Raw genomic sequence first — 13128 nt, 5'->3', positions numbered from 1 at the left:
AGTCTATGACACTCATGACATTGGGAATTCCAACTACCACATAGAAATCGTTCTTAATCTGATCCCACTCCTGACATGTAGTAGGCAGGTAGATATATTTGGGGGCAATTTAGAGCGCATGCTACTGTCCAAGTCTGAAAGTGCGGGCTGGAAATGCATTCCAGATGATACTTCTGGTCTGCGACCCGCCACCATACTGCTGAAGCCAACCACTGGAGACCAAGCCACAGCCATTGCATGTTTCGGCCTCAAAAGCAAATGGTCCCAAACATGCAGCAGATGGCTGTTCAGGGTCTTCATAATAGGCAGGACAGCCTTTCCAGACAAAAAAAAAACAACACTACCGAAGTGGAAGGACAAGGCTTGAGCCGACAACACTATTCAAATACCAGCACCTTTGTGCTGAAAAAGTAAACAGGGAAGGGGGGCTCATGGTTGTCATGTTGTGTTCACAATTAGCCATAGCTTATTAACATCTTAAAGGAGACGTGTGCACAACACCACAGGTTCCATAGATAAAATTTTACAACTCTTTATTGTCTAGAAAGAGAAGAAGACATTATGTAGGACTATATTGCTAAAGGGGATCTACAAATGACCCCAAATGGTGAAGCTTGATGTCTACATAGCAGACCATGAAAAGGAAAACGATGTCTCCATATGGAGACACTATATAAACTATATTGCCAAAAGTATTGGGGCACCCCTCCAAATCATTGGATTCAGATGTTCCAATCACCTCCATGGCCACAGGTGTATAAAATCAAGCACCTACGCATGCAGACTGCTTCTACAAACATTTGTGAAAGAATGGGTCGCTCTCAGGAGCTCAGTGAATTCGAGTGTGGTACCATGATAAGTTGCCACCTGTGCAATAAGTCCATCCCTGAAATTTCCTTGCTATTTAATATTCCACAGGAAACTGTTAGTTGTAATATAACAAAGTGGAAGCAAATGGGAACAAGACCAACTCAGCCATGAAGTGGTAGGTCACATAAAATGACAGTCAGGTCAGTGCTGAAGCGCACGGTGTGCAAAAGTCACTAACTGTCTGAAGAGTCAATAGCTTAAAACCTCCAAACTTCATGTGGCCTTTAGATTAGCACAACAACAGTGCATAAAGAGCTTTATGGAATGGGTTTCCATGGTCGAGCAGCTTCATCCAAGCCTTACATCACCAAGTGCAATGCAAAGCGTCAGATGCAGTGGTGTAAAGCACACTGCCACTGGACTCTAGAGCAGTGGAGACGTGTTCTCTGGAGTGACGAAGCACACTTCTCTGTCTGGCAATCTGATGTATGTGTCTGGGTTTGGCGGCTGCTAAGAGAACAGTACTCGCCTGACTGCATTGTGCCAAGCATAAAGTTTGGTGGAGGAGAGATTATGATGTGGAGGGGGGGGGGTTCAGGGGTTGGGCTTGGCCCATAGTTCCAGTGTAGGGAACTGTCAACATACCAAGACATTTTGGACAATTTCATGCTCTCAAATTTGTGGGAACAGTTTGGGAATGGCTCCTTCCTGTTCCAGCATGACTGCGCACCAGTGCACAAAGCGAGGGCTATAAAGACATGGATGCGTGAGTTTGGGGTGGAGGAACTTGACTGGGCTGCACCTCAACCCTGACCTCAAGTCCTGACCTCAACCCGGTAGAACACTTTTGGGATGAATTAGAGCGGAGACTGGGACCCAGACCATCTCGTTCGACATCAGTGCCTGACCTCACAACTGCGCTTCTGGAAGAATGGTCAAACATTCCCATAGACACACTCCTAAACCTTGTCGACAGCCTTCCTAGAAGAGTTAAAGCTGTTATAGCTGCAAAGGGTAGGCCAACACAATTTTGAACTCTACGGACTAAGACTGGGATGCCATTAAAGTTTACAGTGTAAAGGCAGGCTTCCCAATACTTTTGGCAATATAGTGTATGTATTAAATAAAGTGCAATAAATAGACATAAAAACACATAAAATCTAAATAAGAATGAATATAAATATGATCATTAAAGGAGACATACAGCCACAGGTTTTTTTGGCTGCACTTCTTCTGTGGATCATAGTTTTTTCTGCACTCCTATAACCTGTTGCAGCTGACAGCGGACTGAAGTCTGCTGTCAGCTGACGTCACTCACCTGGTCCAGGCTGTGGAAAGTTCCCGACTTCAAAATCAGGAATCCACCCCAGAGTGTGAAGCGGCACCTACAGGTAGTTCATACTCTCAGTGAGCCACTGAGAGCCTGAGCTAGCCTCTCCCTCCCCCTCCACAGCCCAGCACTCCAGTGAGCACTGGGGAGGCTGAGCAGACAGCAGTGACTGACAGACCTGATCTTTGCTCAGAGCAGAGAGGAGAACTTCGGTGTCAGACAGTGATGCTGGTGGCTCCCAGCATTTCCTGTGAGTTCTGGGACACTACGTACAGGCACTGGAGGAGACAGTGACATCACATCCGGTCATGTGGTAGTGGGGAGTGGCAAGCATTTGAAGAGGCATGGGTGCTCGCTCTTCAGGCTATACCAGGGATGCCACTCCCTGCTACCATGTGACGTGATGTGATGTCCCCGTCTCCTTCAGTGCCTGCTCGTAGGGTCCTGGAACTCGTAGGAAATGCTGGGAGCCACCAGCATCGCCACCTGACACTGGACTCACAACCTGGCACAGTAACCCACATCTCTTCACACAGCAGATGCTGAATATATGACATGACAAGAGCTTCTTTACTATGCCTTTGTGAGTTACCTGTATTATATGTTTTATTAATGAGTTAAACCGCTGCACTTAGAAGATGCCGCTCTTCTTTTCCCTTGGTTGTATGGACAAATGATTCTATAAATAACATAAGCAGGACCACAGTTATTAAACTGCTTAATGGGATGGGCTTTACCATCCATACCAATAACAGTTTGTTTCCTGTTGTCAGGAATGGACTTGCCAATAGTGGTGGGACTCACCTGCCTTGTGGGCTGCAGTACCAGGGCTGGCTAGCAGGTGCTCTCAACAACCAGAGGTTCACTTCAGCAATTAGCCATCACCTGGGGCTGATTGCAGGTGTATTTAAGGGATGGCCAGACCTGCAGTCTGTGCCTTGGTGTGTGTTTTTCCATGGGCCCCTGTACCTTGTAACCTGCATTTCTGTTCCTGTTCCTGCCTGACTTGTTGCCGACCCTGCCTGATCCTGACCTCTGCTGACTTCTCCTGTTTGATCCCTGGCTTGTGACCCTGACCATTCTCTCCACCTGCTCCTCCTGTACCTACCTGCCCGATAGTTATCGACCCGGCCTGCCTGACTACGTTGTGCTCTATATGTGTATGTACCTGTGTATCTATATCAGTTTAGGTTTGGGTTTGTTTCACCTTGTTGTATGTATTTGTGTTAGCTTGGGGTTTGGTGCACTGCGTTTATATTTGTATTGTTAGTCTTAATAAATTGTCTTATTTATACCATATCTGAAGCCTGCATTTCCCTGTGTCAGTACACACATCTCAGGTCACACCCGCATCCCTGACATCTGTGCTACTTGAAAGCAAACACGCTGCAATTTTTAACACCTTGTAGCTGCCCTTTTGATCAAACAGGGTTCTCCATTTGCTACTTAGCATAGTTCCAGATTTGTTGTATTTTCTAATTCTACTAGGGACAACTAGGTTTCTTAGATCACGTGGTTTTCTGTATACAATATGTAGTTTGTTAGGCAATATTTTGCCTAATACAGGATTTTGTTTCAGGATACTCCAATTCTTTTTGATAATGTGTTGGATTTAGTAGGTTCTGTTGGTGTACTGAGTAATGAACTGAACCTTAATATTGACAGGTCCCATCTCTTGTGAATGTTTTGTGTGAGGGGCAGGTGGATTATCATATATGGCTTGATATTTACTGAATGCCCCTTCTTTTTGTGAATCTTTATAACCTTTTTCTCTAAATTTCTTTTTTAGTATCATACTGTGTTCCTCATAATTCTCTTTCCTAGTACATGTCTGCCAGAGCCTGCAAAATTGCCCATAAAGAATATTATGTATCCATCTGGGATGGTGGCTGCTTTTGGCATTCAGGTATGAGTTACCTCCACTGGGTTTAAAGTGGGTTTTGGAATAGCTATTGCCTTTTGGAGCCACTCTAAATTCCAAGTCTAAAAATATCAGACATTCATCATCTACCACATGAGTGAACTTAATCCCATAAAAATTATTGGCACAGTAGTCTAAAAAGTCATTCAATTCCTTTTCAGAACCATCCCAAATTATTAAAATATTGTCTATATATCTGGAATAGAGGACCAGGTTTGCTCCATAGGGATTGTTCCTCCAGATGTAGAAGTTTTTCCAATATCCCATGAACAGTTTAGCATAGCTGGGAGCAACCCTGGCCCCCATAGCCGTACCTTTGACCTACTTATAGTGTTCCCCAATGAATGAAAAATAATTGTGTGTTAGGCTGAATTCTATGTAGTCACTTAAGAAGATTGCTGGGCTGGGATAAACTCCCTATCTTCCATTAGATAGTATTCGATGTCCATAATTGTGTACTATTGATGTGTACAATGAGACTACAGCTAATGAAAGCCATCTATAGCCAAGTTGCCATTGGTAATCAGACAGAATTTCCAACATATGGCTGGAGTCCCTGACAAATGATGGGAGATTCACCACTATATCCTGCAGAAAGAAATCGATATAGCACCCCAAATTGCTGGTGAGACTATCCATACCAGCAATATTTGGTCTTCATGATGGATTTGTCATGCTCTTATGTACTTTTGGGATATGATAAAAGTGAGATGTAACCAGATGTCTTCTAAAGAGAAAAAGTACTCATTCTTTGTAAACACGTTTTTACTAAGGGCTTGGTTTAGTAACAATTTAAATTCCTTATACAGGTGAAACTCGAAAAATTAGAATATCGTGCAAAAGTTCATTTATTTCAGTAATGCAACTTAAAAGTTGAAACTAATATATGAGATACTCATTACATGCAAAGCAAGATAGTTCCCGTTGTGATTTGTCATAATTGTGATGATTATGGCTTAGAGCTCATGAAAACCCCAAATCCACAATCTCAGAAAATTAGAATATTACACGCAATCAATAAAACAAGGGTTGTACATAGAACAATATCAAACCTCTGAAAAGTATAAGCATGCTTATATGCAAGTACTCAGTACTTGGTTTGGGCCCCTTTTGCAGCAATTACTGTCTCAATGCGGAGTGGCATGGAAGCTATCAGCCTGTGGCACTGCTGAGGTGTTATGGAAGAGCAGGATGCTTCAATAGCGGCCTTCAGCTCTTCTGCATTGTTCGGTCTCATGTCTCTCATCTTTCTCTTGGCAATGCCCCATAGATTCTCTATGGGGTTCAGGTCAGGCAAGTTTGCTGGCCAATCAAGCACAGTAATCCCACTGTCATTGAACCAGGTTTTGGTGCTTTTGGCAGTGTGGGCAGGTGCCAAGTCCTGCTGGAAAATGAAGTCCGCATCCCCATAAAGTTTGTCTGCGGAAGGAAGCATGAAGTGCTCCAAAATCTCTTGGTAGATGGCTGCGTTGACCCTGGACTTAATGAAGCACAGTGGACCACACCAGCAGATGACATGGCTCCCCAAATCAACACAGACTGTGGAAACTTCATACTGGACTTCAAGCATCTTGCAGTGTGTGCCTCTCCATTCTTCCTCCATACTCTGGGTCCTTGGTTTCCAAATGAGATGCAAAAGTTGCTCTCATCAGAAAAGAGGACTTCGGACCACTGAGCAACAGCCCAGGTCTGTTTTTCTTTAGCCCAGGTAAGATGCCTCTGACGTTGTTGTTCACGAGTGGCTTGACAAGAGGAATACGACATTTGAAGCCCATGTCCAGGATCCGTCTGTGTGTGGTGGCTCTTGATGCACTGACTCCAGCCTCAGTCCACTCCTTGTGAAAGTCCCCAACACTTTTGAATGGCCTTTTCCTGACAATCCTCTCCAGGCTGCGGTCATCCCTGCTGCTTGTGCACCTTTTTCTTCCACACTTTTCCCTTCCACATAACTTTCTATTAATGTGCTTTGATACAGCACTTTGGGAACATCCAACTTCTTTTGCAATTACCTTTTGAGGCTTTCCCTCCTTATGGAGGGTGTCAATGATGGTTTTCTGCACAACTGTCAGGTCAGCAGTCTTTCCCATGATTGTGATTCCTACTGAACCAGACTGAGAGACCATTTAAAGGCTCAGGAACCCTTTGCAGGTGTTATGGCTTAATTAGCTGATTAGAGTGGGACACTTTGAGCCTAGAATATTGCACCTTTTCACAATATTCTAATTTTCTGAGATTGAAGATTTGCGGTATTCATGAGCTGTAAGCCATAATCATCACACTTATGACAAATCACAGCTTGAACTATCTTGCTTTGCATGTAATGAGTCTATCTCATATATTAGTTTCACCTTTTAAGTTGCATTACTGAAATAAATGAACTTTTGCACGATATTCAAATTTTTTGAGTTTCACCTGTATATATATTCTATTGTGGGGTCTTTTTTCAGTTTCACTAATGTGTCTGTATCTCCTCATTGCCTCTTATTTACTTATGTGGTTAAAATAACAATACCATGTACTATTTGGAGTGTGGCTACTCAGCCAGAATACTATCACCCTATAGTTTAATATCCAGATCGGCCCCACAAGGTAGTGTAAAGCTTGTTAGGTGTATGTTTGTATGTGGAGCTAGGCAGCTAAAGGATATAGGAAGTCTATGATCTAATTTTGGATTATTTTACTTAAAGGTACTTGATTGCATTGCCTTATATTTGTGTGTTAACTATCTACGGGCTGGCTGTGGTTTTTAATACAGGTAATCATATATTACAGTACATTTATTATTTTACCTTGTCATGCATAGCTAATGATTGATCATGAGGAGGGGCCATTAATATCATGATAGTTATAAAATTACTCTTGTGAGTCTTCTACGGGTTACTTTCTGTGCAGTTTCTGTATATCCTCTGCCCCTTGCTCTTGAATATCACATATTTATTAATAAAATTACTTCTATATGATGTCTGTTTGTTCAGCTTATAGGTCATACTATGGATTTGGGCTAGCATTTCCATTTGTAGTGTTTTTTTCTTCTCCCCCGACCCACTGGTGTCCCCTGGTCTCTTTAGGTGGGGCTCCGTGGTTGTCCTATGATGGCCTCCATTTAGACGCTCCTCTCCATATACAGAGAAGGAAATAAGTATTTGATCCCCTGCTGATTTTGAATGTTTGCCCAAAGAAATGATCAGTCTAAAAATTGAATGGTAGGTGTCAGGGGCGGACTGACAACTCATGGGGCCCCCGGGCAATAGGGGACCATGGGGCCCCTGTGTCCTTGCCCAAACTCAAAAAAGCCTATGAAAAAGGTACCAGGGGCATCTCATGGGGCCCCCTACTGACCCTGGGCCCTCGGGCAGTGCCCGAGTTTCCAAATGGTCAGTCCGCCCCTGGTAGGTGTTTTGTAACACTGAGAGACTTATGTCTTAGAAAGACTTGGAAAGGATATGCCAAGAGAAGTGGGCCAAAATCCCTCCTGAGATGTGTGCAAACCTGGTGGCCAACTACAGAAAACATCTGACCTCTGTGATTGCCAACAAGGGATTTGCCACCAAGTACTAAGTCATGTTTTGTGAAGGGAATCAAATACTTATTTCCTTCATGAACATGCAAATCAAAAATGTGTTAGACATGCATTTCTTTAGAATTTTCCATTACTATTATTAGTAATGGAAAATTCTAAAGAAATGCATGTCTAACACATTTTTGATTTGCATGTTCATGAAGGAAATAAGTATTTGATTCCCTTCACAAAACATGACTTAGTACTTGGTGGCAAATCCCTTGTTGGCAATCACAGAGGTCAGATGTTTTCTGTAGTTGGCCACCAGGTTTGCACACATCTCAGGAGGGATTTTGGCCCACTTCTCTTGGCATATCCTTTCCAAGTCTTTAAGGTTTGGTGGCTGACGTTTGGCAACTCGAACTTTCAGCTCCCTCCACAGATTTTCAATCGGATTAAGGTCTGGACACTGGCTAGGCCACTCCTGGACCTTAATGTGCATCCTCTTGAGCCACTCCTTTGTTTCCTTGGCCGTGTGTTTTGGGTCATTGTCATGCTGGAACACCCATCCATGACCCATTTTCAATGCCCTGGCTGAGGGAAGAAGGTTCTCACCCAAGATTTGATGGTACATTGCCCCATCCATCGTCCCTTTGTTGCGGTGCAGTTGTCCTGCCCCCTTAGCAGAAAAACACCCCCAAAGCAGAATGTTTCCACCACAATATTTGACAGTTGGGATGGGGTTCTTGGGGTCATAGGCAGCATTCCTCCTCCTTCAAACACGGCGAGTTGAGTTGATGACAAAGAGCTCGATTTTGGTCTCATCTGACCACAACACTTTCAACCAGTCCTCCTCTGCATCATTCAGATGTTCAGTGCAAACTTGAATGGCCTGGACATGTGCTTTCTTGAGCAGAGCGACCTTGCGAGCACTGCAGGATTTCAATCATTGTCAGAGTAGTGTGTTACCAATTGTTTTCTTGGTGATTGGAGATCATGGAGATCATTGACAAGATCTTCACATGTAGTTTTGGGATGATTCCTTACTGTTTTCATGATCATTGACAATCCACGAGGTGAAATCTTGCATTGTGCACCAGACCTAGGGAGACTGACAGTTGTTTTGTGTTTCTTCCATTTGCGAATGATTGCACCAATTGTCACCTTCTCACCAAGCTGCTTGGCGATAGTTTGGTAGCCCAGTCCAGCCTTGTGTAGGTCTACAATCTTGTCCTTGACATCCTTGGACAGCTCTTTGGTCTTTGCCATGGTGGAGAGTTTAGAATCAGATTGTTTGATTACTCCTGTGGACAGGTGTCTTTTTATACAGGTAACAAACTGAGATTAGCAGCACTCCCTTTAAGAGACTGCTTCTAATCTCAGCTTGCCTATTGCGTGCCTATTGCTTGCAAGTATTAATCCCGGCACAGAATAGGGACAGTTCAGGTAGCAATAATCCGGGGACTCGATGGGGCAGTTCAGGTAAGGGTAATCTGGGCACACCGTAGGGGCAGTTTAGGCAAGGTTAATCTGGGCACACAATGGGGGGCAGTTCAGGGCACTCCGCAACATCCAGCTTGTAGGGGCACTCATGGTAGGCGGCTTGCAGACAGGGACGACCAGCGATCAGCAGACAGGGACGACCAGCGATCAGCAGACAGGGACGACCAGCGATCAGCAGACAGGGACGACCAGCGATCAGCAGACAGGGACGACCAGCGATCAGCAGACAGGGACGACCAGCAATCAGCAGACAAGGAACAACACAGCGGTCAGCAGGGGCACAGCAGGCTTGAAGGGGCTCGGCAGGGTCTTGGCTGTGGGGTCTGGCCTCAGTGCAGACCCCGCACAGCACCCTCTCCCGAACGTTGGGCCCTGCGCTGGCCCCTTCTTAAGCCACCCAGGATGCTTCCTGGTTGCCCAGGCGTCGGGTTGCCGGGACAACAAGGCACGTCCCCCTCACTCGGGCCACGCTGAGGGAGCACGGCCTTGGTCTCCGGCAGGCGCAGAGCGTGGGAAGTCACATGCCCGCTCCGCGTGGGGGGCGCGCAGAGACACCTTGGCGGCCCTTTGCCAGAGGGGGCCCCACAGGGGGCGTTTCCTCCCATCCTGCACAGCCCTTTGATGTAGGCTGGCAGGATGCGAGGAATCTGCAAGGGGGGAGGGAGGGGTGAAGGGATACGGCAGAGGGACAGCAGGCAAAGGGGGGTGGGGAAGGCACGGGCACTCTGTGACAGTGTTTTTATATATATATTCTGAGTTATTTTTCTTGAGGGTAAAAAAAGCACCTTAAAAGTGCCATACATTTTTCTTTTTTCTTTAAAGTGTTACTAAACCACAACAGTAAAATCCGTCTGCATATGCAGTAAAGCATGCTTGTTATACTCAATGTGGAACCAATGGGGTTAATCCCCTGCATTGTGTAAAAACGCTGTTTGATCCTGACTTCTCTGATCCTCCCCTCCTTCCAGTGTCCCTCTCTTATCTACTGACAAAACATATCGTACGGAGTCACTCTGCACATGCTCAGTTTGGTGTGTATTGCTAGAGAGCTTTTTTTTCTTTTCTTGGGAGAGTGCATGTGATCAGCACAGCAGGGCCAATCAGCACTGTCCAGACAGAGGTCAGGGATCCTGAATCCTCCTACAGCAGAATGAAAACACTTCCTACAAGCTTTAACATGTACTCTGCTGGACACTGATAGAAATCACAAGACTGCTCTAACTGCTGATGAGAAAAGGTATTTAGCAGTGTATATTTACTAAAATAATTGCACTTCCATTTTTTGTGTACTGTGGGAGACCCGATATAGTGAACGCAGGGTTCTGGGTTTAGTAACACTTTAATATATGCTAATAGGCTGTGGTGCTAATGGATCAGCCATTGCTACTATTGGTCTTTTCTTAGATTCTTCTTTTTCAGAGCAAAATATCTTTTCACAGTGAGATTTCTGATAAACCTATTTAGAACAATGAAAGGTTCAAAGAGATTGGTCATACTAGGAGAAGCAAAGTTGAATCACTTCCTTAAGAGCTCTAGTTCAGTTTCTGAGAAAATGGAGTGAGTCAGGTTATAGATTTTAATAGTAGAACTACCAGTATCTACATTCTGCTTCTTTTTGTATCTCTTGCCACCTCTTCCCCCTCGTCTAGTACTTCCTCTCTTTTTCTGACATTCTTTATGGACTTTGGGGTTTTCATTAGTTCTTATTCCACTGCAGGTCTTTCGATCCCCGTAGCTTTCAGCCCTAAAACAGAGAGCGACTGTTTTGTGCCAATCTCTAAATCAATTTAATGGGGTTTGTCATCCTCAAATGGGTTCACTGTGGTCTTTAATGCATGTCCAACTTCTTTGGTCCCCCTATTTATATTGCACTCCTTGCTTGCTTTGTATTTTAATATCTGATTATTTCTACTTTTTATCTTTTGTGTATTCGTGGTGGCAATCTGCCCTACCTTGCCTTCGTCTTTTTGGTCTTCATCCTCTAAATATTGTTCCCAACTCTGCTTTTCTACCAATTAAATTTGCAACCATTCAAATAGTCAAGTCTGTCTCGCTCACATTTTTCCTGATTTTTTGATAATGAGATTGGTCTCATAGTCAATCAGCTCCACTGTGGACACATGTACGTGCTCTGGGCTAATAGCTCAGCGGCCCTCTGGTGGCTTTGGCTACTTTGCATGAACACAAATGCAAACAGACATACAGAAGACACACCATGGTCTCATATACTTATGAGAAAAGGTAATGTACACTTATCAGAAAAGACATCTACTTTTATGCTATTATTCTAATATGGCTATATTGTAGGCAACTAGCACATTGCTGAAATGTATATTAGTTTTTTTATTATGTAAGGAAGGGATTACATTTGATTTATCTTTTACATTTTTTATATACTTTTTGATGGTTTGACTCCTCCCTTTCATGGAGAGTTACCTTTGGTTCTCATGATGTGGGCAAGACAGGGTGTATTTATTTGGCTGAAAGATCACTTGCTGTTTGGCTCTGAGGAAGAAGGATATCCCTTTGAAATGGGTCAGCCTGCACAGACCCCAGTGAGGTCCCCCCTATGCTTTGGAAACTGTCTAATGTTGAAACACTTAGCCACAGATGTGTGGCTTGATGAGCACTTTAACTCTTATGCTTGTCAGTAGTTATCAAAATTAAAAATTTGTTGGATAATGCACTAGGCTCGTGCGCCCTCTCCTGTTTTGTTTTTTTTCTAGGAGCTACAGGACACCCCCAGTCCAATAGGGCAGCAAAGGATTATCTGTATGCAAATGGGATACTGATTGTACCCTCTGGGCTATTGCACTTATGAGCAGGAGAGTATGCTATTCAAAATTTATATAATTTTTTTCCCAAAAATAGATCTTTATTTTGGTGGTATTTGAACACCACTATTTTTTTTTTTTGAGCTATAAATGAAAAAAAAGACAGAACATATTTTTAACAAACAATATTTTTTACTTTGTGCTATAAAACATACCCAATAAAATAAGTAAAAAAAATACAATTTATACATTTAAACCAATATGTGTTCTGCTACATATTTTTGGCAGAAAATCCCAATAAGAATATATTGTTTGGTTTACGTGAACGTTTATAAACTATGGTATATATACTGGGATCTTTATTTATTTATTTTTACTAGCAATGGCAGCGATCAGCGACTTATAGTGGGACTGCGATATTGCGGAGGCCAATCTGACACTGACACTTTTGACACTTTGTGGGGACCAGTGACACGAATACAATGAGCAGTGCTAAAAACATACACTGTCACTGTACGAATGACACTGGCTGGGAAGGGGTTAATCATCTAGGGCAATCTAAGGGTTAAATGTGTGTCTTGTGCTTTCAATGAAGGATGTGCTGGATTCGATTCCCTGAATTGCAGGGAAACAAAATCCAGCACCTCCCCACTGACAGGACAGAGCTCTGCCTTGTTTACATAGCCAGAGCTCTGTTCTGTATTTCTCCTCGCCAAACAGTGGGTGCCGGCAGTCAACCATTGGCTGGCACCCACTGATTGACTTGTGCTGTGTCTAATAACAGCACAGTAGGACCGCATGCTCCCTACCCAGAAGTGCTGAATCATGTACTAGGTATGTGATCTGGTGCAGGAGAGCACCTCTGCCGCTGTATAACTAAGGTCGGCAAGTGGTTATATTGCGGCTTACCAATTCTTAGATGTGATGGCTGTATTAGTTTTCTTTTTTTCAGATTTCTTTTTTTATTTTCCTTTGATGATTTGGACAGTAATTTTTTTTTTTTTACCCACAGAACAAGCTGTCCTGCAGATGTAGCAGTTATAAGGTTGAGAGAAACCATTTAACACTCAAGGGGTGCTCACAGTGAACCGCTTTTATTTATGTAAAACCTTTATCCCAAAAGGAACAAATCTATTGCTGTAACTGCTTAAAAAGCGTTAGCTGGAGGTCGACATTAAAGACAAAAGTTTTTTAAAGGGTTTTAACCGCATCCCAGTCTACAATAAAATAAAATTCAGCAACCCCTATTTAGGTGTAAACAAACTTCTAAATTCAACATTCCTTAATTCAA

Source organism: Staurois parvus, unplaced genomic scaffold (genome assembly GCF_062004578.1).
Source record: "Staurois parvus isolate SC_StPar_1 unplaced genomic scaffold, SC_StPar_1.0 ptg000032l, whole genome shotgun sequence".
In the NCBI taxonomy this organism is placed as follows: domain Eukaryota; kingdom Metazoa; phylum Chordata; class Amphibia; order Anura; family Ranidae; genus Staurois; species Staurois parvus.
This window is presented reverse-complemented; position numbering follows the sequence as displayed.